Here is a 16,660-nt window from a genome sequence, read left to right as displayed (position 1 = left end):
CTCAATTAACCTTAATGATTTGTAAGAGATGTGATTTGTAAGACATTTGAAAGCAGCTAAAAACCTCCATAGCAGTCCTCCAGGACCTATGTTGGGCTATGAGGCCAATACATGCAAACAGCACCACATGACACAAACTGGCCAGCTAACCAAAGTAAAAAATGAAAATTAATGAATTTGCTATTTTACATTGCTCTTATCACACTGATGTATGTGAACATAAAGTGATTTTCCTAGTAAAGTTGGCTTTATTTACCTGATGCTATAAAAACCGATATGTCACAAATGACATGATGTAACATGAAACATGTGGATCAGTGGGACCTTGATACCAAAACTATGAGTCTCTGGTTTACTGCCTCCAGATAAGCAAAGCTAATCTAACCACTTGCTTCCTGTATCTTTTATAGTTTTGTGTAAATCATAATGTAAAGTGAATAAGAGTACGTACATTACAACATTTATTCCATAATTCACTCTTTTTAAAAGCTTTGTGAAAAAAAGCCAACAAGGATATTCTAGCATGTTACATCTGCTCAGCTCACATCTTAATGTATTTCCCTCTTCTTGTTTTTCCAGTTATTGCCCCCCGCTTTATTCAGAAAGTACTTTAGTCTCCTCACTTTACCTCTTCAGTTGAGTCAAGCCTGATAAGACTACATGTCATTGGGCACGGTGCTGCATTGAAAACAATGAACAGGAGTGTGATGGTGCTTCAGAGACGCAGCATCCTGGAGTCTTCCAGTGTTTTGATGTTTGCCTCTTTGATCTTGTTGGCTGCTCCACAAAACTAGATGGCACTCAGTCAACATCGTACCTGTGCCAGTGCTTACGTAATTGTCAGAATATGCCAGTTCCACAAGTTAGAGTTTCACCGAAAGTTAATCATTTATTTTTCCCGCAGACCTCATTACAAACTTGTTTCATGTCAGGAGATGCTCACATTTTCGGGGGGAAAAAGGACTGTTCGTTGATCATCACCGCATCACAACACATTGCTACACAAGACACATTCTCAGCTTTCCATGACAGTGCCATTATCAATGTCCTCAAGTCTAATGGAACGATTGTTCCATTTAGAATTCTTTTTATTTAACTTTGTCCTTTTGCCATGCTCCCAACCAACCATTCAACCATGTTGTTCCCCGATATGTGATTTCCAACACACAGTCAGGCAAAATAGAGATTGAAGATGAGAGAGGCAGACCCTTTTTCAGCTCTTCAGGCAAGGCCACATGTTTTTAAAGGGACATATCCACTGTGAACCATTCAAGGTGGAAAGAAAATCAGCTTGACTCCTCTCTTTATTCAGACATGTAGCAACACATTGTGGTGAACCAGTGATCAGCGATGTTGGCAGGTGTTCTGCATCATCTGTTGAAGGTAAAGCACCTGTTGTGGCATCACAGGTTGACAACAAATCTCCATCCGTGGAGAGCGGAGCAGCAGCTGCTACGATTCATGGTGGATTAAGGGAAACACATATGTGACATTGGGGGAGAAATGTTTTCCTTGTTTCCATAAGGAGGAGGATACTGTACAGTTTGTCCCCTAAAGCTCCGTACAGAGGTTATTAAATAAATAAAGTACTTACAATGTGATGCATGCAGCTGGAGCAGCTAGAGAGGAACTGCAGTTCTACATGTAATGTAATATCATTCATTACATTTGATGTATACTACTTGCACTGTTTCCATAATTACTTCCTCATTTACTATTCGCTCGACAAAACAGTTTTACAAGTTTATTCTAAAGCTGGCTCTTTGAATCAAGGACAGCAATTGTCATGCACAATGTCACATGACATGGTATCCATGCCATGGCCACTACTCTTCTTCATGCATTGTGGGGCTTAGTAGGCCCCAGTATGAAATGTTGTACGTTTTGACACAAGTGGGTGAAGGATAATATTGTGCACAGTCTAGCAACTGTGACTTCTGATATGGCCCAGCAAATTTAATTAAAGAGCTCCTTAAAATCAAGTATTGGCCATTTATAAAAACTGACATCTTAAAAGAGAAAATTAATGGAATAGTGTGAACTGTAGCCGAGAAGTGTTACAAATTTAAAATACTAAAGCGGAATTATTACTTGCTGGTTTTTACCTAAAAAAAGAATTGGGTAGTTTGAATAGGCTGCTGTTCTGTAATGCTAGCAGGAGAAACGGCACAAATGCTTAATATCCTTCAGGTTTCTGGCAGTGGCACAATAGCAAAAATGTCTTTGAATATAAAGTGAATATAAACTTACATTAAGAAACCTAATGTAAGCGTAGAACAGGTTGTTGCCATGGGTTCCCTTTGAACTGGGAAGACAAAGTATCACAGTTGCAAGCCTGACACTTTGAACTGAAACACCCTGAAATCAGGCTTCTGACTGACACCAACCAAGACTTCAAAATCCAAGATGGCTGCTCTGCACATAAACAGTGGTGAAAGTTGCAAACCTAATTTTACTTCAGTTAGTTTCAAGCACTTATTTTTGCTACAAAAAAAAAAAATGCTTTAAGCACTTTTATATGTTGAGGATGTCATGTCTCTGGTCCTGACTGTCACAAAGGACCTGAAACACATTATATTATATTACTAACACATTATATTATATTATATTATACTGCATTACATTGCATATTGCAATCTGACACTCTTCACTGTTCTGCATCTTGCATTTAACTTTTTACTTCACTTTTTATATCTTTTATCTATTATATATGTTGTATTTAGACATGTTTATGTCTAAATAAATGTTACTTTGTATAAATATTAGAAAAAGGGAGTAAATAAGAAGTAAATAGTGAGTAAATTATTTTTATTGCTTTTCTTATGTGTGTTTTATTTATTATATTTGTATGTTTTCATGTTTCAATGTTCATTGTATGCACCTGTAACCAGAGCAAATTCCTTGTAGGTGTAAACCTACTTGGCAATAAATACTTTCTGATTCTGATTCTGATTCTGAAATGACAAACAGATGCATCAATTGCTCAATGCGATTTTGTGCATTGGAAATGCTAACGCATCGATATTAGATTAGGAATAACTGGGCTGTTGATAAACGTTGATATCATAAGGCCTGCCCCTTTTTGATTTTGATTGGTTGGTGAGATTAAAGTGACAATGACGGGCCCGACATATTCCAAACGTTGAATGACTTTTGACAGAAAGTGCCACAAGCACAGTGGAGGAAAACCTGTACACTGAGGGAGTTTGTAGGCTGATGACATTGAGCACCATCATGTTGAACTTCATAGGATTGTGCTAAAAAATGCAAACATGGTATTCATGGTGTTTGCATTTTCTAAATAACATAATAATAATGTGTTGTCAACTTGTAGTGCTAGAACAACAAAGGTTTTCCTGGCAGTATCCATGTTGTTGTTTCTGTGCTTGACTTCCGAGGTGTAATGAACACAGCATGTGTGTGTGTGTATATATGTGTGTGAGGGAGAGAGAGTTAGAACAATTTAAAGGTCATTGTCAAAATGCAGCCTACTAAGGAGTGTGTATTTCACACAGCCTGACCCAGCATAAAACCAAAGCAATTAAAGCCCAGCCACGGAGAGGGAAATCGACACAGCACAGCAGTGGAGCGATCCAATATGGCCCTGGTCGCACAGAGTAAACAGAGACTAAGGAGAGGCTCAGGCGACTGGCAGTCAAAAGAGGGGAATAGGTTATGCAAATGACCCTGGCCTCCGACAAAAGGGAGTCAATGAAGTTCCTCCACGCTGACAGGAGCAGAAAGTTAACTACACAACCAAGTCACTGGAGCTCTGAACTCTGTCCCTGCCTCACTCCACTGTCTCTTTTTCTAACTTGATTTGTTAAACGGAACTCAGTCTCTGCATCTCTCAGCCTCAAGATCAGACCTGGATGGAAAATATAACTACATTAAGTTATCCCACAATTTAGCATTTGATTCAGAATTCAGACCTGCCACAGCTCAACTACACTTTAATATCATTTCAAGATTATTTTTCAGCTTTAGAGGCCACATCTTGTGTCTCCACTGATCCGTCAAATGCTTTTTTTTTCCATTCAACCCTCCAACCCTGTTATCTCGGCTTGTAGAGCGCGGCTGACTTGAGAGAGAGCGACAGGACGTCTGGGTATATGTGGGTATATTTTCATGCCATTCTGGTGGGAGAGTCTTGGCCTGGTTTTCAAAGCCTGGTGCCAGATGGTGGGAGCAACTTGCGAGGCAAAGGAGGAGAAAAAAAAAAAGAAAAACAAGCTTGACTCCATAATGCCAAGACCAGATGAGACGACGTAACCCAAATCTCACACACACAGAGACATCCAATCTTGCATCCTGATCACAAACTTCAAAAGACCACTTTAAGAGATGTTCTTTCACAGGAGCCTACGATAAGCTGAGGCAGGCGATTGTTGGAATATAGAAACCATCTGTTCTTCCCACTTAGAGGATCATACATTCACATTTGCAACAACAGCAGGTACACAGCACACACAACATTTCACTTTGTATGTAAACTACATATCATCTGCTCTCAAGTCGCCGATATGTTCCATGTTTTATTTCATAATATGGTCTATTATAAGCAGTCGCATGTGTCAGCACAAGGTTGAACCATTTCTCCATGGGGATAAACAAAACTAAAATACAATGTGCTGCAGTGTTCTGGGTATTCAGCCAAACATTTTGCTAAATGATTGTAGCTCAGCCACACTCTAGATATTTCTGTAAACCATAGAATCCATTTGCTCAGCTGGTTTTCTGCTGGGAACAGAGACACTACTGTGGCAGCTGTCCTCATAGCGAGAGTATCATGGGTCACTATTGGAGGAAGATATATGAAATATATAGGAAGAGAGAACCCAATTAATTATTGATTTTGTAGCTTTTTCCAGGCAAGAACATATATTTCTCCGCAATGTTTGTATCCAGCTGATTGTGTTTAAATAAAACAGAAGTTTCTGAGGAAAATCTGTTTTGAGTTCTTAAAGTATTCAGCTCCAGAGTATTTGTTAGTGTTTGGTTCCCTTACCCCCCAAAAATAAATAGGTAAATTAAATACTGCTCATACCTATGAGACAACTCGGAGCAACATGATCCCCACCACCCACCACCATCATCACACCGGCTGAGGAAATGGTTGTTTATTTCTCCACTACAAAAATCAGACAGACATATGGAATGAATGCCAAGAAACACTGAGGCTGCTTTGGCTCAACACCTCACTGAGACAGTATAAGTGTTAGTTTTTCCTTTAATCTGTGTGTATTCCAATGTATCGCAGTGTGGTGTATCAGAGAGATATCTACTGTCTTTAAAATGTGTCATAAAGTAAGTATTTGTGCTGCAAATCTGTGAAATTGCCTGGCTCCTTTCTTGGACGTTCCCACGCTGACACTTTCTCCCTCAGCGAAAATATGACTGAAATGTGGAATGTGTGATGCCCACTGCGAGCAGATACTGTTCCAATGCACTGAATCTTCCCAGACATATCTTTGTTGAATGCTGGTCTGTATTTGGATGTAGGGGTGAGTGGGTCCTTGGTGGTGGAGGTTGTTGTTGCTGTTAGCCAGCATATGGTGAGGCCAGACAGCTTAGGCCCTGTTCGGACCATTACAGGGGTACAAGTCAGGCCAGGCAGCCTAAGCACAAAGATTATTCTGACATGACCTCAGGAACAGATGATCCTGACTTGTGTGCACCGCTCACATCCCCCCCACAGAAAGCCTGTATGCTGCACTGTGCACTTGAAACAACCAATAAATACAGGTGTTGTCGTTGGTTGGATTTGAAGGCCTGACGTGAACCTTTGTTTCCAAAGAAGACTGGGATCAGACAAATCGGATGAGGCGGGCATTTTTGGAGAAATTAGTCTTAATGCAGCTTTTAAATAAAGCAGCAGCTGACATGAATGGGTCTACAGTTGAGCACTTTTAAAGAGGTAATTGTATTAAACAATTACATTAGTTAATTGCAATCTATTGCAAACTCAATCGAAGATTAGATTGCAATTGGATGAATTGAAGTTATTTCAATCTGCTTCTCTGTAAAGCAAATAAAACAGACCAGACATAAAAACCTGAAGCTCACTATGCAGTATAATGTGCATGTTTTAATAATGCAGTACAATAATGTTCGTTGTTCCAAATTCAAAATGTAAATGTTAACGATCCCTGTTCTCCAGCACAGAGAAATTACAGAACTGTTTTAATCATAGGAGCTTATTGCCACTGGATTTTCTCTATTTGTTCGGTAATTACATTTTACAAACAGAGATGATCACTGAACCCAGTCAATGAACTGTATGCCTCAGAAAGCAGCAATATGTACACTGCTCATGGACACAGAAAATGACCTGCCAACGACAGAACTAAACTGAGCTAATGGATGGCACTACACTTCACAGAGTTGTCAATCATCTCAAGGCTTCGTCTGACAAGCTAAGACTTTAAGGACTTCTTGAAGGGAGGTGAGGCCACATTGCAATCTTCTGAGTGTAAAGCGATCAGAGAAAGCGGATGACAGCATCATGGCAGATTATATGACGAGACATCAGGTGAAGGTTATGGCTGGACAAAGTCCAACTGTCCTACACACTGCTGTTTGGTCCAGGTTTGAAAAAAAAAAGAATTGTATATAACGGTAGTGATCACATGTCTTCCTGTATCATTTGGTTAGCTTCCCCGGATCCTGGTGATTGTTTATCAATAGTTAAGTGCAATGTGAAACAAACTAAATATGGGTCTCTGACTGTAGAGCTTTTCAGGTGACCATACAACAGATGTTGCCAGTTTACAAGTTAGCTCTGTGTTTGTATTTATCTAATGGGGCTTTCACTAGTGGCGGTTGTGGCTGAGGGGTAGAGCAGTCGTCCTCCAACCTGAAGGTCGGCGGTTCGATCCCCAGTCTGAACCATCTGCATGCCGAAGTGTCCTTGGGCAAGATGCTGAACCCCGAATGGCCCCCCATAGAATAACAAAAGTGCTGCAAGTAGATGCACTGTATGAATGTGTGTGAATGGGTGAATGTGAAACTGTAATGTAAAGCGCTTTGAGTGGTCATCAAGACTACTCGCAGTGACAATACAACATACCTGCCAGGACAACACCTGGATCTGTTCCAAAGTCCAAAGAGCACTCTTCCTACCCCCAATGTCTAAGTGCCCCTGAGCAAGGCACCTTACTCCCCCAACATCTGCTCCCTGGGCGCTGTGCATGGCTGCCCACTGTGTCCTGTGATGTTCACCAGAAGGGACAAAAGCAGAAGACAAATTTCCCTACTCTGCATGTCGTGTGTTTGGATCAATAAATGTATCTTTTGGTCTGGACTTGGTTTGGACTTTTTAGTTGAGTCTGAACCAGAACAGCAGGTTTGAAAGGTGCCTCAGACCATAGGCTGGACCAATATACCAAAATTGTGTCCTACTAAAAGAGGTGCATTAATTGTGCAACATATCATATTAAGCTTCCTTTGTCTTGCCTCATTACTTTCTAGGTATTTTAAGATTGTTGTCCAAATGTATTTATTGATTGTGATTGATTTTTTTCCTTCTTCTACTTGATTTTACTATAAAAAATAAATAAAAAGAAACAAATGGATGCCCAGGATTGTTCTATGACAGAGATAACCAACCCGTTTAGCACTATCGACCTGTCATGGCAAACCAGCACTGGCAGTAGCAGCTCTGCTGCAAAACATATTGCGGAACTGAGAAGCTAAATAATGTCCAATGGAAAAATGCTGTAAATAAGAATGGTTTGTATTGAACAGATATTAATGTGAACATTGTGCATTGATTAGATAGAGTTTCATAACTGTCTATCTGTGTGTATATTTATGCTCTTATGTTTAGCTGGTTGCAACAGAAATTGCAAAATAATAAATATGATCCTCCTCAGTGGGTTTTTTTCAGATGATAGCTGGGTGGTAGTTGTTTGGAATTAAAAGTGACCAAAAAGGTTGGTGACCACTGTTCTAGGAATATGTTGCTTTTATAAATCCAAAATTGTTTAACATGCTGATGCTCTGTGAAATTGTTGAGTTCATTATTTATAGTCAAAGAAATAAAACGTCTAAACCCGGTGGTATGGTTCTTAGTATAAACACAGTCAAATATTTGAGTGATGGGTGAAGCTATGGGATTGATAGCTGGAATGTTCAGGTACTTATAATCTAACAGTGGGATGTGCTATGTTTCCTACATAGATATTTTCATCAGAATAAAGTTGAGTAAAGACGTCCAGAGGTAATTCATGAAACTTCTGAGACTCGAAAGTGACTGTAACCAATATCAAACTCAACCGCGCTCGCTTTGAGAACGGCTCAGACATCACTACCTCTGACTGTAATGACTGTTGTCAAAGCTTTCGCGTAATTTATCATCAATTTATAGCTCCGCCATGAGAGGGCTTTATCTTAATTTCTATTCAAAGTGTGCTTCTGTGTTCAGCAAGGCAAATACAGCCGAGCTGAGAGACTCTCTCCAGCCTCTCCTCATTTAGCTCTATACGACAAAGGGAGATGAGTTGCATTTTCGGATGCATTCATTATTCCTCCACTGTCTCTCGCTCCCTCTGTCTCCCTCTCTCACACTCTCTGCCCTTGCTATTAAAATCTGTGGGTATTTTTGTTCCCATTAAATGAATTATACCCATTACTCTCTCTGACAACTCTGCATTGAGTGTGCGCGCCCCGATTTAACATTGTTCTAATTCCTCTCACTATTATTGCAATAAAACATTCATCATAATAATTAACCATTTTGACATCTAATTTAAGCTAATTAATTTGAGAGAGAGAATGCTTGTGTTATACGGAGTTCTGTGAATTGCCACGAAACTTCTGCTAATCCTGGGAGCAGCAGTCAGCCTTGATGAGTTTCAACATGCTTCAAGAGCGTGCAGAAAAACCCACGTGCACACGCATGTTACACGGGTCACTGAGCCAATGACAGCGATACATCATGATAATGGGTGTTACGGCTGATTCAGGATAGGGCAGCTGAGGCTGGCTATTCTTCTGCGTACCAACATAATGATAGACACTCGACTGAAATGATCGACTCTTAGGTTGTTAGCAGTGTAAACTATCTGGATGGAAGCAATCTAGCTTTTTCGAAATCAGCCTATCGGTTTTCTCCTTCTTTTATGGATCCCTCTAGGCATTATAGTGATATAATACAATTTGCGTGTCTTTCTTCTCTGCATTTGGCCTTATTTATTTATTTCTGTGTTCAAAGAGAAGTGCAGGCACAAACGGCAATAGGCAGATATTGTTACTGGCACATTGTTTTCTTCATGATGAGGCAAACTTGCCTCGAGTGAATTTTGAATATCGACTCGTTGGAATCTCCAGACCAATCTTTCCAAGTGCTATCTATCTAGCGATTCAAGGAAATAATATGCAAAAGAAAGCTGCATTTATTAGCGTCAGCCAAATGGAGTGCCATGCTGTAACAGATTTGTGAGCATGACGAGCCAATAGGCACGCCAACATCCCACCCTTTCCCATTGGGTAGCATTGCAGCCTGGATGAACATCTTTCCGCGACAGTGACACCATTAGATGATATTTAACACGAAGCCGTTTCAGTTCTACTGCGATAGGCATATTTATCATACATGCTAATAGAGTGTGGAAACACTCATTTTGTCACACGTGGTAAAAGTCATTAATGAAACTCCCCTCCAAAGTGATTTGTAAGCATGCTCTGCGGAAGCGCACCAGGAAGAGTACGTCCCAAGCAGAACAGATTGTCAGACTGCAAATATAAATTCCCATTAAAGGTGTGTGAGAATGAGAGCATGGATTACTTTTTTTGTCACACTATGCAAGAATCCAGATTCAGTTGCTGAGGTCCCTTATGGCAAAAAAAAAAAGAACATTGGATAAAACCTACAAAGTGTTATGATCTGTTAGCTTTAGCTCTAGCATCAAAAGTAAATATTTTATTTTGTGTGTGTGTGACATGCCTGGAGAAGTATAACAATGGATTATTGGAAATATTTTATTTTTACAGATGTTAAAGTTGTCCAGAGAATGAAGCCTAACGTCCCCAACGATCCCCTGACTTTTCATATAGCGCCAACGACTGGTGAAATTATCTTTACCTTAGAAACAAATAAAAACATTTTAGACATATAGGAAATGACATTTTGTGAGGACGTTCATGGTACTTAATTATTTCCTCTCGCAGCAATATTAGGTTCACATTAGAAACGTTGTGCTAAATATATCAGAAAGAATTGGATTTATTGCCATTGAATATCAAGAAAAATGGTTTATCAGTTTATCCAGTCCGACACTTTCCTCTTTCTCAGCATATGGCCAACCTTTGAATTTCTTTGATTTGGTGTGGTTTCTAAATCAAATTCAAACATCGCCATTTTTGCATTGTCAGTGGGAGAATGTTGTTATGCTAGCTTTAGCATTCAGCTGAAAGCCCTGCTGCGCCTATACAGCCAGCATGGCAGTGGGTCCTCTTTGTTATTTTGTCTAAGGGACATTGAGGCTTATATTGTGATTATTTTGCTGTTTTTTCTCAGAGATGGAGGGCTTATGAAAACAAGGTTTGTGTGCTTGAAATACATGTGGAGCTGTTTGGAATCTGAACGCTCACCCCTCCTAAAAAACTGTCCTTCAAAACCAGCCATGTATCGGATTTGCTTTTACACTGTATCCTGTGCCTCTCACAGAAGGTGGGATGAACTCCCATTCCATCCAATTTTGAGCTCAAATGTCATTGAAACATATTTTCTTTATAAAAATCCATCACAGCCAAAAACGAACTGATATAAATAATTAAATTCTTGGTTCAAGTATTCATTTGTGAAGGAAAAGAAATGTGAACATATTCAGTCTCCGCGTTGTTATCAGCTTAAGGACATCAGAGATTGGAATGGTATTTTTTCATTTCTTTCATTACATGAGGAGTCTTACATTTACTGTTATTCATATTAAGAATACATCACTGCAAGCAAGAATGATAAAGACAAGGAGTTAAAAATGTCACTTGGAATAAAACCCTCTACTACAAGGCCAAATTTCAAATAAACAAATGGAAAATATATAAATAAGTAAAACATAAAGAGAGCTTTTGTTTCATCTCCTGAATTCCTTTCCTCCTATTGGTGAACCGGTCCCGACTTATCTAGGTTTGCTCTTTGCTTGTTTCTACAACCTCCTCCTTCACAGTTCTATTATTGGTTTTATCTTCTCTTGAGTGTGGAAATACTGAATATTAACATTACTATTAACAACCAGAGCTTGGGTGTTTTTAACCAATTCTGTTACACCACTCGTCTCAAGGTAGTCCACTATTTAAACAGGCACTTCACTGCTTTTGCGTGCAAAGGCCAACTTCTTCTGAATGTGAAGTAACACTCATCCCATGAAAGTAATGATGTCTTCTGTATAGAGACCAACCAAATGGATTATTGGTGGTTGATATAACACAAATATTGATGAGTGCAAAAGTTGTTATACACACAAATTGGCTGATAAAAATGAAACATTCCAAAGATGTCGATGTTGAACCCTTATTACAAACTTTATTATATATAACAATGAATAAATCGAAAAATCCAAATAAAACCAAATACATAGATCTTGAGTCAGGAAAATGTAAATAAATGTTTTACCTAAAATGTACACAGAAATGCACAACTTTTCTGCATTGTTATTGTGGAAAATAAGTTTTCCTATCGGCCAACATTAACACTGATACAAAGTGTCTGTGAAAGGCTCATATCCGTCTTTCTTTATTGACTCTACTCCTGTGACTGCGGTGGAGTTCTCTGAAGTTTGCTAACCCTTATTAACCTAATTATCTGGATAATCCTGACTCTAATGATGTCCCTGAAGCAATTTTATTTTAGTTTTGGAGACTTAAATGTATTGTTACAAATTGGGAGCATTTATTTCAAAAGGTGTTTGTGTGTGTGCGATGAGCAGAATGTGGAGTTTAACATAGAAATCAATATCTGCCGGTTACATGATTGCAAGTGAAGTAAGATCCAGCATTAAATGTTGACCAATAGAAGAGACTATACGTGGGTTGATTTTGTCTATTGTGAGTCGCCTCAACTCAAACTTTAAAAAATCCAACTTTCGAACACTGGATAACTGCTTTAAACCTGACCGTGTTGTTTAGCATTGATGTGCACAGGGGACGGAGGACTGCCACTGTTTTGCTCTAAGTGCCAAATTAGCTGTTTAAATTGTTACTTTATTGGACATGTGTTCGTCCTTGTGACATTTCCATGCTTTATTTTTGCCTTAATGTCCCGCCAGGTAGCCCCAGGAGGGTCAACTGGCAGGGTCAGGCTAAGTAGCCAGAAAGGGCTCTTTAGTTTGGCCCACGTGCCCTTCTTGTAAGATCAAGTACTGTCCTGTGTTCCCCTAATGCTGCACAGATAAGAGATGTCGTTTTGTATTTTGGCCCCTTAGAGAGTCTGAGCATACCACTGGCCCTCCCAGTCTATGAATTTTAGCAAAGCATTTCCATATAAGATAGAAAATACCCGACTGAATTCCTGCAGTCGTGACTAAACTAAAATTCGCCATACATATCTGGGGACAAATCTTGAATCATGTCCTTTTCAATGCGGTGTCCTCTTGCCATTTCCAGACACGCTTAGCCATTAGTGCCACGCAAATTGATGGGATGCACACCTGGGTGAGTCGGGCGGGGGGTACAGATACGGAACGGCACAAGGTACATGGCTCCTCCTTGTGCCAGACTTGGGTTGCTAACTGCATTAGTTCTGCCTCCGTCACAGTTGGAGACCCCACAGAGGAAGAGACGTAGCCACAATGATCTGCCCGGGAGAGAGCGAGAGAGCGTTTACTCATGAATGAAAGTTTGTCTACTTTGGGTAGGGAGTCTGTTATAGATATGTTGGTTTTCAGTGGGTGTACACATGGGTTTGGTTTTTCCAATTTCCTCTTCATTGTCTCTTTGTGTGTCTGCGCGGGTGTGTTCTTGGGAGGTGGTGGAAATATGGAGACAGTGTTCCTGGAGTGGCTGTGAGGAAATGGTTTGGCAAACATGCGCGTGGATTTGAGTGTCTTGCTGTGATTGTTTTTCAGGGAGATGATTAAGGTTTATTAGCATGGGACTGTACAGCCCTGCTACCTGATAGTCAGATGTCGCAGCAGATGTTGCATGAAATTCATCGACTTTATAAGGAGGGGGTACGGCTAGGTTTTGGCTGGCAGGGGGCCACTGGCAGCTTTGTAAATGTTGCAGAGATAAAAGACAATGCGCTTCTGTGCCTGCCTGCGTGAAGGAATCCGTGTGTCTGGCTATGGGGTGTAAACAATGGCTTAAACAGTCCCGATAAGATGTCACCGGGGCGTTTGACCTTGTTTGACAAATTAAGGAGTAAATACATAAGTCTGCTCGAATTGCTTCACCACAGGGGAGTATTGCGTAAAAACACACACACACACACGCAAATGCACAAAATGCAGAGCCCTTAAATTGTAGGATATTGTGTCTGGGTTCGGATTTTGACAGTTGCATTGATCAGATATGGTTTGCAAAAATATTCATCATATCAAATCTGTATATGTCCCTTGTTCTCTTTATTAATAAAGAGACATGTAGAAAGCATTCCAGTATAGCAGGCTTCTCTCTTGGTTATAACAGTGAGCTCCACCAATAACAGACGTCGTTATTACACATGAGAATTGTGGGTTGCGTAGTAGATTACTTGACATAGCAACACAAACTAACTTGTTTTTCTGAAAATGCAATCAATGTCATTCATCCTTGTTGCTTCTGAAGGACTAAATAACACTGTAGCTTGAGCTATGTGTACCTTGGATAGTTACACTGGCATGTCTGACAATCAGAATCTCTATGAAAAAAAATGATGGGAATTTTGCTTCCGGAACCTCACTGTCGAACGTTGTTGGTCAAAGATTGCGGGTCATTGAAATGCTAATTGGCAAATATGAGTGGAAAGTAGGCTGTATTCAACAGTTCAACAAGATCCATGATGTTTTCTCCACTGAAACAATTTCTTGATCATATTGTGTCAATTTCAGTAGTTTGCATGTTCTGATCCATTTGTCTCGATTGAAAAGTGAAGCTAAGTTGGGAGTTGGGAGCCTGAGCATATTTAGCAAACTGCAAATTAGTCGACTACACCTTGTTGTTTCTATGTGTCGGATACAATTAATCAACACTGAATATCTTTTGCTGCTCAGTACATGATCAGGTTGTGTTTACAGATTGTGAACACTAATGAAGCAACGCCTCAAAACTGTAGTGTTTCAAAAAGCAGACCTAAATTGAATCTTCAGGTTAAGGGATTGTGTTTGGGGTGATTACGCGGTTTAGTATATTTAAGGATTAAGTTTGCACTGGAATGAAAACAAAATCAGCTTTCTAGAATTCCCATAGCACACACAAAAAAGCTGAGATAATCATAACAACATAATCACGGTTATTTCTTTCTAAACTGTTTCCAAATGTTGAACGCTGAAACAAACTGGACTTGATAATGGATTTTTTGTGTGGATTAAAAAATAATTACAATCTGACTCTAACCTCAGTCCAAGTGAAAATAATGAAGCCATTGACATTACTCATTTCAAACACTTCCTGATTCCATTATTAGATATTAAGCTTTCAAATGTAGTCATTTAAAGCCGCCTGTCTTTTACCTGTGCTCTGTTCAAATTTGTCCTCCTTTGAGCCAAGGTCTCTTTTTAAATACAGTCCCTCTTGAACGTGATCCTTGTGCCCGACTCTTTGCCTTGAAACTCAAATGGTCCTTCTTCCTCAAGGTTACGTACGTGTTCCTTTGACTGGAATGGCCTACAACATTTAACACTCAAAAGTAATATTTCTCTGTTTTTTCACCATCAAACATCACTTTAACTTAACCTTGACTTCGACTCACACAAAGCACTTTCTCAGAAAATGGCGTAACTTTCTCAGAGAGGAATATTAATAGAATTCTGGCCAGTGTGTCGAACATTAACATGAGTGCATCACTCTGAAATAAATTTTGATAGCACAGTATAAATGCGGAAGAAAATAAAACTGGTCATTACTGTGCCAATAAAGCTAGTCATGATGGATTCCACATCCGCAGACCCCAGTCTTTTGTGCACTAGTGCAAAATTACTGTCACAAAGAAAGTAAGGCACTTCAGGATGAATCAACAATTAACAAAGAACAGTAGGACAGAACACTGTGGCTGCACCAGCACAGTATTACCAGAAATGAAACCTTGGACTTTTCCCCTAAACCATTCCATTTTTTATTGTTTAGTTTTAAAATTTTAGGAGAAATTCCTCAAACCCCCCCCCCCCCCAAAAAACAGAATTTGTCATTGTAAAATCACCGTTTGTGGAGACACATTATATTGTAAAGAAGTGAGGAACGCTGTAAGCTCTACTGCCCTTTCTTGCAATATTAAAGAAAGTGAAAAGAATCCTGGAACTGCCCGTTTATTCCCTGGGTCAGGCTCCACGCCTCCACAAAATGTCATTGAAATCAGTTCAGCAGGTTTTGAGTTATCCTGATGACCAATAAACACACACCAATGAAATCATAACCTCAGCTCCCAGTTGTCATGGGTCATATGGCATTGAAGCTGATAGAAAAAAAATATATATATATTAACATTTATAGAAATCAAATCTGTTTTGCGAAAAGAGGTCTGCCCTCACATGACCACATTTAAATTGACTAGATCGGTTTGTGGGTGTTATTTGGATCATGCACTCAATTGTAAACACTAATAAATATCATTCCCCTACATGTACCTGGTTTTTTTTTCCAATCAAGATCCATAAATTATGAAAAGGAATGGAAAACAAATGTAAATCTTGGATCCGACCCTTCTTCTGAAGCCACACCAGAATGTAATGGGGTCTTCCCTCACTGATAGCCCATCATTCCACCCAGTGTTGATTTGAAATCCTTCCAGATAACAAACAAACAGCTAAACAAACACAAAAACATAACGTGCTCGGCAGAAGCAGTAGTTAAAATATTTTTTGTTCGTCATCAATTCAATAGCCACATTAAATTGACAATCAAAAATGACAACACTGTTCGTGCTCTGCCTTGTATGTGGTATTGATAATGAGAATAATCGTCAGATGGAGCAGTGGGATGGAAAGTGACAGTAAATTAATTGCTGTTGCTGTATTGTTTTTCTGAGCCGTTACACCTTCTTAGACACTTTACCTATTTAGCTGTCGCTAAGAGACGCTGCCCATCAATAAATAAGAAGAATGCAGAGTTCTTAATGATTATTTTAACAGCACACGATAGCATGTACTAACTGATACATGCCTAATGACAAGAAGAAATGCATGTTTTTTTATACCACAACAACAGCTTCCCAAGTTATTAAAACTATCAACTACTCACTATATAAATAATATTTGTACAATTATCACAAATAAAAGAAGACAAATTGTTACATATGTAATGGATCAAGTTCTTTAGGAGAATTTGATTAAATTGCAACTGTTTGAATGAGCAACAAAAGTGCAACATTGAAGTCAGCACTGAGTTCAATGGGAAATAAATAACTTGGCTCTCTTGCAAAATTAACTCACAAATAATGTAATCAAATGAAACAGGCAGCTCCCTGCCAAACCTGAAATTAGTTTAAAATAGATTGGAATTCTTATAATCACTTAAGGTTCGGTACTTT

This window comes from Pleuronectes platessa, chromosome 3 (genome assembly GCF_947347685.1).
Source record: "Pleuronectes platessa chromosome 3, fPlePla1.1, whole genome shotgun sequence".
Classification (NCBI taxonomy): Eukaryota; Metazoa; Chordata; class Actinopteri; order Pleuronectiformes; family Pleuronectidae; genus Pleuronectes; species Pleuronectes platessa.
This window is presented reverse-complemented; position numbering follows the sequence as displayed.